This window comes from Sturnus vulgaris, chromosome 2, assembly GCF_052056855.1.
Source record: "Sturnus vulgaris isolate bStuVul1 chromosome 2, bStuVul1.hap1, whole genome shotgun sequence".
Classification (NCBI taxonomy): domain Eukaryota; kingdom Metazoa; phylum Chordata; class Aves; order Passeriformes; family Sturnidae; genus Sturnus; species Sturnus vulgaris.
In genome coordinates, this window is record NC_142244.1 from 92,353,524 (window position 1) to 92,368,506 (window position 14,983).

At 43.7% G+C, this 14,983-nt stretch overlaps 1 protein-coding gene across 6 annotated transcripts in view; it reads left to right on the plus strand.

Moving 5' to 3' along the window:
- The window catches only part of LIMS1 (LIM zinc finger domain containing 1), a 67,543-nt gene that overhangs the window by 13,898 nt on the left and 38,662 nt on the right, over nucleotides 1–14,983 (plus strand). For 2 of the 6 annotated variants that reach the window (XM_088160112.1, XM_014885120.2), the window contains exon 1: nucleotides 13,466–13,560. The exons of the other annotated variants lie outside the window; for them this stretch is intronic. The gene's annotated coding sequence lies outside the window, so the exon portion shown is untranslated. Of the gene's footprint in view, nucleotides 1–13,465; nucleotides 13,561–14,983 lie in introns of those variants that run through there. 6 annotated transcript variants of the gene reach the window in all.

A 14,983-nucleotide genomic window follows, 5' to 3' on the forward strand; every position in this document is an offset into this window, starting at 1 on the left:
GAATTTATGTCAGCTGTTAGAAGACTAAAGGTAACTTCATGGTGATACGTTTCATAGCAGGACGAGTTACCTGCCATAATTTTTAAAACATCTGGTCAGGGTAGGAAAGTTTCTGGTGGACTGGTACTCAGCATCATCCTGCTGCAGCATATTTGAACTCACCCAAGAAGCTGTGAAACAGGCTGTGTGTAAACTGTGTCTCTGAACTGTGATTTCAAGGAAATGGCAACTTGCTGAAGGTCAGAGAGCAAGCCAGGGATGGTATACAGATGTTGTTGTTTGTTTGGGAAAAAGAAAGCTTAAAAGCAAACAGACACAACCAGCAAACAAAACAAAGGAAGCCTTTGCTTTCCCAAACATGTTGCTCTTCAGAACATCAGCAATGAGGTACTCTTGAACTGGAATTTCATCTCCTACCTTATGAGGGAAAAAACAGCCCCTGTTGTTCCTTAGTGGTATCTGGTTTACGAATCCTTTGTTTTTATACTCTGACTCGCAGGTTGATTGCACTGATTATTCTGTGTTTGGGAAGGTTCCTTTGAGCAGTCGAAGCACACATTAATTATTGGCTTGAAGATAAAGCAGCCTCCTCCCTGAGTAGAGGCTGTTGCTGTGAGCCCAAAAGCAGGGTGTTCTCCTCCAGCTCCTCTCTGGAAGGTGACTGCAGCACAGCACAGTCCTGCCCGTAACATTCATCCCTCCCTTTGGGTAGGTATGTGCCATTTGGCGTGGCTGGCCTATCTTAATTCCTTGCAATTTAATAAAACCATGCATTTCTATTGTACTTTATCCACATACAAATAACATATTTATTAAGATCTCCCTAGGTGAAAGGAATTCAGTGAGAAATCCTGTGGCTGTTCTAACAAGAAAATTTTATCTTCATTTCTCTTTCTTCCCTTTTGCAACTTCCAGTATATAGTTGCTGTTCCATGGTTCCTGGCACTGGTAATTAAAGCTGAGGGCTGATTTAATTTTTATTTTTAATATCTTTTGACATTTGGAGGCTGTAAGTCAGAAAAATCAGAATTAAAAGGATTTTTGGGCCACTTTGAGCCTTTTTTTGAGAAAATGTGATTTAATTTTGAGTTTTCAGTACAGAATAGTTCAGGATTATTTAAATCTGGATAATTAAAAAGCTGTTTTACTGTAATGAACCCAGGAAGAGAAGGCACTGGGTTACAAGTCCTATTTTGGGAACCACTGAGCGTCTGAAGCTGTTCTCATTCATATCAGCAGAAGTTCAAACCATTTTTTTGTAGGTGCTCCCCTGAGTCTCACTTTGATTTCACATACTGTATTTCATATAATACTGGTGTATCTCATCTTCTCTGGCTTTATTACTGTCTTGAATTAATTTACTGGAATTCTTTTGTGCTTTTTAAAAAACATCTACTCTTAACCACTAATAAATCTGGAACATATTCGGACTTGGTGGTATGTTGAACTTTACAGGATGAAACTTCATTGTTTCCCATTATGGGCTGTGGCTTCAAAAATACCAATTATGGTAATTGCCTTTCCCTCCCTCCCACCGTCCATCATCTGAAGTCCTCTCTTACTGCATCAGCTTTTTCTACCCAGACTGTCTCTGCCTATTGCTGCTTTTGTCTCCACTTCCTGCTGTGGGTAGAAGATTCCCTGCAAATCCCATCTGAACTGCTTCATCTACAATGACTGCAAGAAGTTTTAAGTAACTTGAAGTGACACAGAAGAACAGTCTGAAAGATAAGATTTGAAATTAGAGTACATGCCTGACATCACATCTTGTACTGAATTCATGTTTTCACCCTTTTGTTGTTGTTGTTGGTAGTGTAATCTTTTTGTTTCATTTTAAGTAGTCAGCGTGAGTAGTGTCTTTTCACATTTCTGTAACTGCCTCCCCCTTATTTTGAAGCTTAAAAATTAGTAATAAATGTGTCTGATAAATCACAGAATCACAGAATTCTTAAGGTTGGAAGGGACCCCTGGAGATCATTTTGTCCAAACCCCCTACCAAGGCAAAGTCAGCAAGAGCACATGACACAGGGATGTGTCCAGGTGGGTTTTGAATGTCTCCTGAGAGGGGGATTCCACAACCTCCTTGGGCAGCCTATTCCAGTGCTCTGCCACCCTCAATGTAAAGAGGTTCTTTCTCATGTTGAGGTGGAAATTCTTGTGTTTTAAATCTCTAGTTGTCACAGACACCAGCATTAATTAGTGGGTTTCTTTGGCCCCAATCTGGCTGCCTCTTCCTGAGTTGCATGTTCACAGGCATGGGGGAACTAAAAATGACAAAAAACTTCTGCTATGCTCCCAACTGTCCCTACTCACATTTCACAGCACGGCAGTGATGGGATGGTCTCTGGGATGAGGCAGGGAGCAGGGCATGCAGGAGATGCTGTGGGCATGTGAGGAGCTGGACTTCTATGGCTGAGCTCCTGGCTGCTAAGTGTGGTTGTCTTGAGCTGTTTTGTTTTGTTTTAAATTAAAACTTCCTCTGCATTTCCCCCCCCCCCCTGAATCTGAAGGAACACAAATTGTTTTTCCCATATGTGCCTTCAGATGAAAATGCTTTTCTTCCTCCTTTTGTTTCTATCAAAAGAGCTACTGGATTTTTTTGGGGTAATATTCAGAGAATTTTTTTCCCCCCTAGGCTTATTCTTTACATTGGACTGATGCCTTGTTTTTCAGTAGCAAATGAGAGCTACCAAAACAGGAGTCTGATAGACAAGCGAACTTCTTAAAATTTAATTTGGTACTCTCTTAATGCATCAAGATTAGTAATTGGATGTTACTGGCATTACCATGATCTACAAAGAGTAGTAAAATAAAGATAGTTTAGGCTGGCAGTTTTTTGCTGTCCTGAATGAATTCTGTTGTGGGCTGTATTCAGAATAGTTTGGCATCCTTGCAGATCTGTATTACTTAAAAAGCAGGAAAGTAAATTTTGCGTTCTTTTGGAAGTACACAGAATTCACTTTTACTTTTTGTCAGACACAACATCTGGGAATTTCCATTTCTTCTGCTAAGCCTTATGCTCAAATTAGGGTGGTGAGGGTTATTCTGAAAGATGTGCATCAAGCTTTTTTGAGCTGTATGGCAGCGCTATTTTCAAATTAGTTCATTAGTTTTGAGTGTCTGTGGAAGTTCCCGGTTAAAGCACATGTCTGTCTAAGACTTATATTTTCCTTATCTATTACTGTCATTGATATAAGCATGTAATTTACATAAGGGAATTAATTAAGGGAAAAAATAAGCATATAATTGTAATACTATTATAATTGTAATTCTGTTACTGCTCTTTTTCTTCTAAGTTTGCCCTATTTTCCACACAGATGAAAACGACCTGTACTTTACCTCACACTTGATGTTGTTGATATTTTTACTTATTTATATGCTGCGTATTTGATGCGCTTCATTATTTGATGACTTGCTATTTTTATAGCAGTTAGAAGTAAATAGAAATTGAAATGGGAATGCCTGTTGTGAGAGGAAGCACGAATGACATGCCAAAAACGCACTGCTGGTTAGTACTGACTTCAGACCTCTCTCTGGCTGTTAAGGGTAACCCGTAATAGTAATTATTTATCTGAACATGATTGTTTATATGCATAACACATATGTGACCCATATTTAGGTTGCCTTTAGAATCTCTGTGAATGTTCCTTCCTTGCATTCTTTCATGAAGGGTGTGTGTCCACAGGCGCTTTAAAAATTACTTTTAAGTGAAAAAATTCTTAAGAAATTCCACACCCTCTTGCCCCCGAGAAGCCTTGTACTGTTTTTCTTTTGGTTATATTTCCTTTTGTTTTCTTTTTCCTTCCTGAGACTGATACTACCTGAAAGTTGCCCTGCAGTATTTGATGGTGGTGCTGGCATAAGAGCCTGTGAGATGGGCCAATACCATGAGCAAATGACAGTTGCTGTAACCAGCTCTTCAACCCCTGCAGTCTCCTTATGTGATGTTGGAACTGCCTGCAGATAATTTATAAGAAAATAAATTAACATGTAACGGGGATATGAACTTAAATTTTTTTTTAGTGATAGAAGCATGCAATCAAAATTATTTGGAGGCCACAGCTCTAGCAGATGGAAAATCAGTTTTCTTTTTTTTTTCCCTTATTTGCCACCAAATTATGGCCCTGCTAAATTCAGCCCTCTGCAAATACAGCCACCTCCCAGTTCTCAGACACTGTGTAACGAGATGAATCCCCCAGGTAATTTGGCTGTATACACCACCACCTCCCCAACGGAAGACATAAATGCAGGGGTCTGGCTGAAAGGGAAGCCTGTTTGCAGCCTGCCTCGCCAGTGCAATTAATTGAAATGTATCCACGTGATCCCCTCCCTTTCATTTGAATGGGAGCTGGCTGGTTTCCCAGTGCAGGCAAAAGAGCTGTTTTCTTCTCCTAAAGTGAAATGCTTATTTCTGATGCTCCATTTACTGAGAATGGTTAAGGGAAGGAAAGGGGCACTGCCAGCCAGTGGGGTGACTGAGGCCGAGGGGTAGCAAGTGCGGTGCCATAATTGTCAGGGCTGGCAGGGTGCAGCAAATGTGGAGATGAGGTGATTTGAGCGGTGTTCCCGCTGACCCACCCCACTGTGCCTCCGGGCCTGGATTCCTTCTGTCCTGCCACTCCTTTTCTCTTAGAGAAATGCTTCCCTGCCCTCTCCAAAAATAAAAATGCAGGAGCCTGCCAAGGTGCTTTGTAAGATGGCCTCTGGTGGGCTGCAGGAGCATTATCTTGCTCCCCATAACAGGTGAACAATCTTCAGGTGAATCCACAATGTCATTCCACATGGAGTTGTGAACATGAATTCATCCTAATGGCCGCCACAGGAGCACCCAAGTGGGCCACTGGTGCAAGGGAAGTGATTCCCCCTCTTCTGACTGTTAGTGTAAAAAAGTCAGGGAAAAGAAGTAGGAAAAGGAGTGGGACAGACAGACAGATGGACATCCTCTGTCTATCTGTGTCCCCAGCCAACACTTTCAGATCTGGCTCTTAAATGCCAAAAACCCTCAGCCCAACCAGTGAACAGGCTGCAAATCCAAAGCTGGATTTGCAAAGAGGTGGAACTGTGCTGCTAATGAGGGCTTTGCTTGAGAGCCTGTAAGTCCTTCCCTTTTGCTCATGTTAAATTCCTTACTTTCTTTTCTCTTCATTTTTAACTAAGCAGTGTTTCTACTGGAGTGTATGTCGAGATTTCATGTGGTCTGAGGCAAGGATGCAAGTCCAGGGCAGGATTTGGTCCCCTGTGCTGCACTGTCTCCTGCTCCTGAACCTTTCATAAGTGGTGTCACCTCTGTCCCAGCTCCAGAGCTGCAGGCTGAGTTCCACGCCACCTTGTCTTACAGGAGTGCTTGAGGACAAATAGTGTAAGGACCATGAGATGCTTAAACACTGTAGAGTCAGATCTGTACATAGCAGAGGGAAGTAGCCAGTGGAGGACTGATAGGTAAAGCAGGTAGTCATCTGGGGAATGACAGACTGCCTTGACACCCCCTTCTTCCTACCTAAAATAAGCAAAATCAGGTGAAGCTGCCGAGAGGAATACAGTTCTGAAAATACAGCATGTCTAATATTCCACAGGTGGAATTGCAAGCAGAAAAAGAGTTGAGGTGAAATTAATTAGTTATAACTTATTATTCGGTACTAAGCAGTAGGACGATCGAATGTGATTTATAATAAAATTATTCTTGTTTCCCCCTTATGATTTGTTTTGTACAGTGAGCAGAATGGAGTAGTACCTAAATTTATCTTGCAGATAAGACTTTCCTGCTTTGCTGTAAAGTGTCCATATTTTTCAGTGAAAAAAAAAGAATAAGATGCTGGTGTCAGCTTGGAAGGTTATTGCATAGCTACTGTCACATCAAGTAGAATTAATAGCAAGAGGTTTAAAATATGTACAATATGTGCATTGACTTCCTACAAACTGGCATTCTTCACAGTTGCTGGTAGTAGTTATGCCAGAGTTTGTGTTTTTAAGGTCAAATACAAGATTTTTATGGTGAATAATTGCAGATAAGTTGCTTTGGTTTTATCTTCTGAATGATATATTGTTGCCCCTTAGAACAGGGAGCACACACCTGGGCTCTGTGTTGCTGCACACAATGCTGCACTTCCCTACTGTGCTGCTGGAAAAGCCCCCATACGGGAAGTCCCTGGATAAGCCACTTGAGAGGGGAGAGGAGAGCGGTAACCAGGGAGGGGAGGGTGTGCAGGAACTGGCAATCCCTGTGGGTGGCAGAAGGGGAACTGGATGATATCACAAGGGTGATTTCTGCAGATCCATGACCTCAGTGCTCTTGACCTAAAGGGGTGGAGTAGTTCTTGAGGTTTACTGCAGTGAGACAGACGTGGACTAGGAAGGGCTGTCTGAATAAGGGTACTTCAGGCTATTATGACCTTCAGAAAGAAATTATGCATACATTTCTAGTTGCTTATAAAATTCTTCTGCTTCGAGTAGATGAATTCTTAAACAAGTCTTTACACTATTCATTTTCTCTGTCTCCCTAACTAGAGTGGGAGAAGTATAGGACAGGAGAGCAGCATAGTGGGTGAGGCAGGAGGGTGAATGGTGAGTACGGAAGTTGTTAGTGCCACACATATGTGGTAATAATATCTGTTTCTTGAGAAATATGCAAATAGGTCAACCAGTATGTAACAAAAAACTTGAAGGTGGTTTCATGTTGGAACACACATTTCTTCAAACTGGGACCCAGCTAATAATGTGAAGGAAGTCCAATAATCAAAGCATTTATTCATAGGTGAGTTTTTTGAATTGGAGAGCCTGCAGACTCTTTCTGAGTCTATAAAGTACTTTGGAGAGATTGTACTGAGAACACTTGAAATTTTAGAAGGTGACTCACTGTATTTTCCCCTCCAAATAATTAAGTTGTTTCACTGAGCTCATCTTCATTGGTCTGGTATGTAATAACTTGTTTTTCCCTCTGCTGATGCCTACATTTATTCCTCTAATAATGTTCTTAAATGTAAAACTTCTTTTTGGAATTTTTTTTAGTGCTACAATTGATCAGTAATCCAGAAGTTCATAGCTGCATGGAGGATTGCCACAGATAACATAATTCTGTGCAACTTCTTGGTCTGAGCACTGAACAAATCAAACTTGAATGAAATCCAGTCTTTGCAGTCCGTTTTCACTCAGGTTGGGGCAGGCATTTATGCCCCAGCTCTTTCTTCTGCCCTGTGGTCCAGCGCTGGCCAGGTGGGCAAGTCCAGACAGACATTACCTTGACTGATCCTTCATGCAGGGAATCCTGAGTTGGGTCTGAGATTCAAGGACAAGGTTAATGTCTGCTAGTGCTGTGGATGCAGGGTTTCCTTCCCAAGCCAAGCCACTGCCTGCATTTTGTGAAGGCTGGGGAGTGGGGCAAGCCCTTGCAATGCCCTGGTGAGATAATGGCAAGCACAGGTTACTTGGTATCATTGGGAGGAGAGGGGGAAAGGAGTAATTTATATTCCTGACTCCTGATGGGTGAAACAGTGAGTAGCAGAAGGGAGGTGCGACAGAAGGGAAGCAGTGTGGCCGGCGGCGGCCAGCTGGCCTCGGGTTGGTGGCAGCACGCCTGGGAGGGGAGATCCCTGGGCCCCTGCCAGCGAGTTTGGGAGGAAAGCAGCTACCGATGGTGTTAGTCAGTGTGACTGCTGAGTGCTGTTCAAAGGGCTGGAGTGCTGTTATAAGGACGGATTGGGCGTTATCTCATTTCCTCTTTCACATAACCCCAGGGAAAAGGAAGAACATTAATGAAACCCTGGAACTGAATGGAGCCAGATCCAGGCTGAAATGTTTAAAGAATTTCTCACAAGAGATTTGGCTTTTTGGTCCTTTTGTGCTATTCCACAGGCATAACCTTCCTGGTTTCATGTTTATTTTCCCTTGGCTGCCACTGTTCCTGTTTAATCCTTAAAGATAATAATATACATTAGTAATGGTGAGGAAGAATGCTTCTCGTAACATTAATGTCAAACATAGTGTGATACAATTTCTCTAATATTTTGGCTTTATACTGTGCACACTGTGCCAGCAGTAGTACTGAATGATTCAGAGACTGCTGTTAGGCCTATTAGGGATGCTTTTTCAGAGCTTGTGTAAGAGGCCTCAGAAGATATCCAGAAGATTGACCACAGTATTTATACTTGAAAATGGTGGCAAAAACAGGCTGCTGGAGAATTAAGGCTCAGTCAGCCTGACTTTGAACCCTAGCAAGTCATGAGTGCAACTAACAGTCAATATACAAGCACTTATTGGATAATACAGCATTAAGAGAGCCACATGGATTTCTAAGAACAGATAGTTTCAAAGCAGCCAATTTTCCAGGTCTGGCAGAGGAGCATGCCTTATAAACAGAAAGGAGGAAATAAATGAAGTATATCTGCTGATGCTGTCTCGCACAAAATTTCATAAGCAAACAAGAGAAAGAGGCTTTAGAACTTGAGTAACAGTGATTGACTTTGTTGGAGCACAAGCCTTGCACATTCTCTTCTGTGTATCCACTCGTCCACTCTTAACATTCTTCTTGTTGTGAACCATTCACATAAGTGCTGCTGATATCTCCTGCTGTTCCTTCATCATCCCCTTGCAAGGCATATTAGCTTGGACTTAGTGCTCGGTTTTGGAAGGGAGGTGTGCAGCTGTGTGAAAAAAAGCATCTGGACAGGAATGATGATTTGACACAAAGCCACCAACAGAACCCCCCTAAACAGAAGCTGCCTGATCACAGCTTGCAGGAATTCTCTCCTTTACCACTTGCATTTAATAACTTGATCAGTGATTTGGATGCTGCAGCTAAAAGTTGGCTTACGAGGTTTGTGAACATCCTTGACTTGGAGGAGCCTTTGGGGATACAGGAGATGAATTAGAAATGACTTTGGCAGTCTGAAAAGAGGTGCCACAATCAAGAAGTTGAAATTGCATGGAGAGAAATGAAAAGAGTGGTGCTCACGAAAGAGAATTCAAATGATCATGGCCTCTGCCATTTGGAAGATTATTAAAATGCTTTATGTTTTATGATGTGCCTGCAGAGAAAAACAGATCTTATTTTGGAAATGTTGTGCATTAAATATACAGAAGGGTCGACCTAGATTATTTTGAAAATACTCTATTACTGGTAAAGCTTGAGAGTCGTTGTCCTGCCAGAGGAGGATAACAGAGAGGCCTTGTTAAAGCAACAAAGCACTTGAAGAAGATTTGAAATGTACTGGCTGGTGCATGCTTCTTTACTGAAACCAAGGAACAGGGTTGTATCCATGGATGGCAAACCTATTTTGATGGTATTTTAGTGCATCTGTAGTCTCTGTAAGTGGCATAGAAGGGATATGATAGCCCTTCCCAGGAATTTTTCTCTAAAGCAGCAGTTCTTCCTCCAATGCTCTTGTGTCATAAAGGAGACAGGTACAGTGACGTCGGTAGTTGAAGTCAGAGATCCTGAAATGGGACTCATGCCCTGACATAGCTTTGACTCTGTCAGTTTGGCCCATGGCTGTGCTGTCCATGCAACAAGGTGTGTGCATCTCCCTGCACATCAGGATGCAGCTGCAAGGAACCATCCGGTTGTGCTGGGCATTATGTAGCCATTCTGTTTGTCTTCCCCTGTCATGGGCGCTGCGGAGAAGGAGGCTGGGCAGAATGGCAAGGTTGTTGTCTTACTTCTTAACAGCAGTACTCTTGTGGAAGGGTCAAGCGTTTCTCTTGTTATTCAAAAGCATTTTAGAGGAGGGGGAAGCTTTTGACAGCTCCCAACATCAAACTGATCAGCTGCTGCAACTCCAGTCCTGCAGCGCCAGGTGTGCCCTCTGCTCACAGCCAGTACTTGGGTCCCTTCGATCTGCTCCTGCTTCAGTCAGCTCTGCCACTGCCGCTGGCCCCAGGAGAGGACGCTTGGTGAGGAGCATGGGTCTAGCAGTGAATCTGGTGCTTCCCATCACTTCCTTGCAAGAAGCCCTCAAATGAGCAGTGTGGTTCTTCCTAGGGCATTGCTCCAGGCCTGGCTCAGGTATAGCAGTAACCCTTTTGAAAAAGTGTTTAAATATTGCAGTGAGTTCAATAGAATACAAATGTCTGTCCTCTCATCAGTTGAGAGCAGACTATTTTAATTGGTGCTGTTTCATAGAACCATAGAATTTAGGTTGGAAGGGACTTTTAGAAGCCATTTAGTCCAATGTCCTTGCAGTGAGCAGGGATATCTTGAATTCCATCAGGTTGCCCAGAGCTCCATCCAGTCTGACACAGGGTCAGGGCAGCTACCAGCTCTGTGGGCAACCCGTTCCAGTATTTCACCACCATCGTAGTCAAAAATTTCTTATTTGAACGGCTGCAATCGTGACTTTTTACCTGAACTTGAGTTAGTCTGGCTTGGAGGTCCAGCTCTGATTTTTGTAGATTTGCTGTTAGCATTTGGTGGCCTGGGCTCTGCTTTGAACGGCAGCTGTGGTGACATTGACAGGAAGGACGGCGAGGGGAACCCCAGGGCCGTTTGGGGCTTTTCCCCCGATTTTTGAGCAGCCTTTCCAGCCTGGCGATGTGAGTTGGGCGGGGAGGGAGCTGCGGGCAGGGCTCCTTCGCGGGCCGGGGACGTGCGGAGAGGCGGCTGCGGGGCCAGGCCGCGGCTCTCGGGCTCCGTCCGCCGGTGCGAGCGCGGCCGGGCCGGGCCAGGCTGGGCCGCCCCACAGCGCGGGAGCCGGGCACGGCCCCTGGGGCGGGGGCGGCTGCAGCCGGCGCCTCCGGGAACATGATGAGGGATATATCTCACTTCTGCTGAACTGGAGGGGTACTTTTTGCATCTTCCTCCCTTGTGCTGTGTATGGCAGCCGCTGGTCCTTTGCCCTACAACAGCTGCATTCGCTAACCCACCCCCCAAATCCAGCCTTCTCCCATTTTGGTGGTTGGGAGAGAGCTCTTGAGAGAGGAAGACATGGGCTAAAGCTCCTTGCAGCTGGGGTGAAGGTGAGGGAGGAAGGAGTGTGTGGGGAGGGGGAAGGAACAGCGTCGGAAGGAGAAGAGGAACTTGGTGGTGAGCTCCTAGGTCAGTTCAGCCATCTCTTGTGTACACCCTCGGCAAACTGGAACAGCTGAGGCATGAGTACATATTTCCTTCTGCTTGTTTTGCCCCGGATACGGTGATTTCAGGGGTGATGAGGCAGACAGCTGCAGGGTGTGACTGTCTGGCTTCTCCACCAGCTCCTGGCTATGCAGGCATCTCAAAGGTCTCCTTGCAGAGGGTGGCTCTTGTTGCCTGTAGCAGAAAGGACACTGACTTGTCCAGAAGCTGCGGTAATGAGCATCCTGGAGCAGTTCTGGGGATTTGGTTCTACCTGTGTTCTGCAGTTCTAGTTCATGTTGGGCTGCTAGAGAAGCAAAGCAAAATACTCTGCATGTGTGGAAATGTGGCTATGAACCAGTGGTTCTCTTCCCTAGTTAATTTTCGCTTGTAGACTAACTTTTTGGTCTAATTCTATGCCTGGTGCAGGTCCAGCCCCCTCTCTGTTACCTCAGGAGCTCCATGATGACTGCGGAGCCACATCTGCTGACCCCTTTTGCAGGAAGCCCTGGTGCCAGGAGCAGCTGATGAGCTTGGCTGAACCGTGTGACTTTGTCTAGAGCTGTTTGTGTGACTCTGCCCTGTGCTTCCCATCAGGCCTGATCTGGGCAACCACAGACTGCAGCACAGTGCCTATGAGCATAGTCCCTCTGGGGCTGGTCTTGTTCTGCTCTCATTTACCATAGTTTTGTTCACAAGTTTTCTTTTAGCATGGCTCTTTTGGAAGTCAAGTTGGTGATAAAAGAGAGCCAACTATTGTGATGTGAGCAAAACTGAAAAACACAGTTTAGCCAGGCCAACTGGTTAATGAATTGCTCAAACATGCTTTAAAACTTTAATTGAAGAGTTAATACTTGTTTTCCTAGTTCCCTTTTAACGGATGCTTGTTCACATTAACCATAAAGTGTTGCAGCTTTTACAGTTATCATGAATCAACAAATTGTCCTTGCCTTTTTGTAGAAGCGGAACTGGTGGCATATGAGCAATGTATTAAATAACATGAATTGAAGTAGCAACCAAGGCCTCTCATTCTGTATAACTGGTGTGTTTGATTTTCTTCATTTTCAAGAACAAAATGCTGTTACCTTGACGTTTGCCACATTATTTTGAGAGACAAAGCTGTCGTGCATTCTTTTGCCTGGGAGGGTATCTGTCCAGTGATAAGTTTAATGAAACTTTACTGCCGCTTTTGTACTTTAGGGGTCTTTGCAGGAAGAGATAAGAAATTCAAATGAGGAAGCACTATGTGACAGTATGGGAAACAGCAGCTTGGAAAGATAACTTACATTGTTAATTTGTCCACAGAAAAGGGTTAGCGATAATGTTAAGTGGTCTGCAGACAGAAATAGGAGCAAGAAACAGGATGTAGAAACATGATAAAGGAAAAGCAAAATGAGGTTCTGTTGGTATGGCATGGCATTATTTTGTGTATATGGTGAAAGCAGGTGGTAAGGAAACTTTCCCGTCTGACCGTTTGGGAGGGCACGCTGGCAGTCAGGGAAGCTCTATTTCCCTACAAACAGAGATGGGGACAAGTTCTGCCTGCAGCGCCTCCTGTATGTCCCCTGCAAAGATCAGATTGTGGCCTCATTTCTTTGTCGCTGGTGATGAGCAAGGTTTCAGGCTCCGCTTGTTACGGATGTATCTAGCATCTAGTGGGGAAACATTATTGATTTTCAGGGTACTCCTGCTTTAACCTGCAAAGGATTGGCTGAGGCCTTTGAAGTGTACCAGGGATTAAGATTGCTTTAGGAAAACTGAGTTTGAGTCTCTGTCCCTACAAGAGACACATAACTCTTGTTTGTATGGGCAGGTGGACCACCCTAACCTGCTCTGTGAGGTGGTGGTGATTTTTTGACCCCAGTTAGTCCTTGTCCTGTGCTGAGGTTGTCAGAGGTAGCAGTAGCCTTGCAGTGTGTGACACTGTCTGCCTTCATCTCAGAGAAGAAAATCAGAGAGTATTCCTCTTTCTCAGCTGGTGGGAAAGTGGGTAGATGTGGTCTTACCACTCGGAATGGCACTGACAGAGATGCTTGTGATAGGTTGAAGTGGCCCTGTATGACTCTTTGCTGCTCATCCTTGATTCCAGGGGTTGCTCTTCCCATAAAAGGACCTGGAATGCTGTCCTGCTGTTCTTACGGTTTTGTACTTCTGCACCATGTACCAATGGTATAATGAAAGCTGTAGCCTTTCCTATGAGGTGGAAGCTTTGCTTCCTTCTCTGTCGTTGGTGGTTTTGAGATGGAGAATTGACATGACATAATGTGTGGAGCTGAACTGTGAATTTTGATCCTCTTCTTTATCCTCTTCTTTATCCTCTTCTTTACAGCATCAGGTTTTTACAGGGTCAAAGAAGGAAGTGGTTTACTGGGTCACTTCCTCTTTTTATTTTTTTTTTTATCACAACTACCAGTAATAACCACAGAGAAAGCATACAAACAGTGGGCATTTGATGTGAAGCTTTATATGGGAAAGGCTGCTCATTGTGAACGTGCTGCCAGCGAGGCTACAGACTGACAGTAAGTGTCCACCTGGCCACTGGGGCTGAGGGTCTGGCTGAGGCATCTGCTGGACTGCACATTGTGCTGCCTTCTGAGCCGACAGCCTGGCTACGAATTGCATGGGCTTTTAGTCATTCACAGGGAAATTCTTGGGAGTGGGAGCCATGCATGGGAATGGTGATAAATAAAGATAGGCAGAGGATGAATAATAGTTATACTTGCTGGATTTTCTTACTAGTAACAGCAAGCAGCATGGTAACAGAGATTTTAGCAAAGTCCTTTATTCTGGAAATGCACAGTGGTATTCTGGTATATCCAGTAGTTTTTTGTCCTTTGCTCACTGGGAGAGTTTTTAGGGACACTATTTTGTCCCCACCCAGAACAGAGGATTTGTGGTCAGTTTGAAGATACACCATTGCTGACAGGTTTTCTACTGGCTGAGGAAGAGGACACTGCGACAGAGTAATTGAACCCAAAACTGTAATTCCAGTGGGAGGAAAAGATGTGTCCCACCTGTTACAGAAATTGTGTCACTTCTGGTGTGGTTGTGTTCAGAAGTCAGTAACTTTGCCAGCAAAGCAAAACTTTTATGATAGGGCAGCTATGCATTTTTGGTTTAAGGCTTTTGCTCTGATTTAAGAATCTTAGGTATGTTTTTCATGTGCTTTAAAATATTATGAAAAATCCATATGAGATCATATTTCTATGTGTTATGCTGAATCCCAAAGTAATTTTTACAGCATTAAGGGAAGGGGGGGGAATGGCTTTTACATTTTACATCATCCTGAATGTCCAGGTTAAATTACTTTCATTTCTTTTGCACTGTGTTGGTCTTTTTTTTGTCTGTTTGTATTTTTCCTAGTATGGATTTTTCTGCTTGGATATGAATGACAAGTTTTAATAATTTTGAAACCAAAGTGTAAATACTTAAAAATTAAGATTTTTTGAGTCGCTAAAAATTGCACCTTGCCTTTGATTTTTAAGTGTTTTTGCATGTATTCAGCTTCATTCTTTTTAGACACCTGATCTACTTTCTGTATTTTGCTTTAGAGAATATATTAGCTCTTATATATAATAAACCATCATACTACAGGTTTCTGAGCATTTAGAGATGATAATCTGTAGGGACACACCATTTTCTACCTTTCTTGGAAATGCTGGTCAGAGTATAGAACTACTTTTCATTATGTCTGACCTGTGCTGTCTCAAGTGTTTTCTCTGTGCCCTTACTGCCTCCTCCTTCCCTTTCCTCTGTAATGTGTTTTCCCTGCCTTGTTTTTTTGGGCAGTAGAGGCTGTGTGAGGTGGTAAGAGTGTTTGCAGGTGTAGAGTCAGGATCACTGTTTCTTCTGGGCTTCCAAATTGACCATCCCTCACCATACAGCCAGAAGCATTCAAAGGCTCTGGTGCCATCTTGATAGCTCAGAATTGGACTGTCCTTT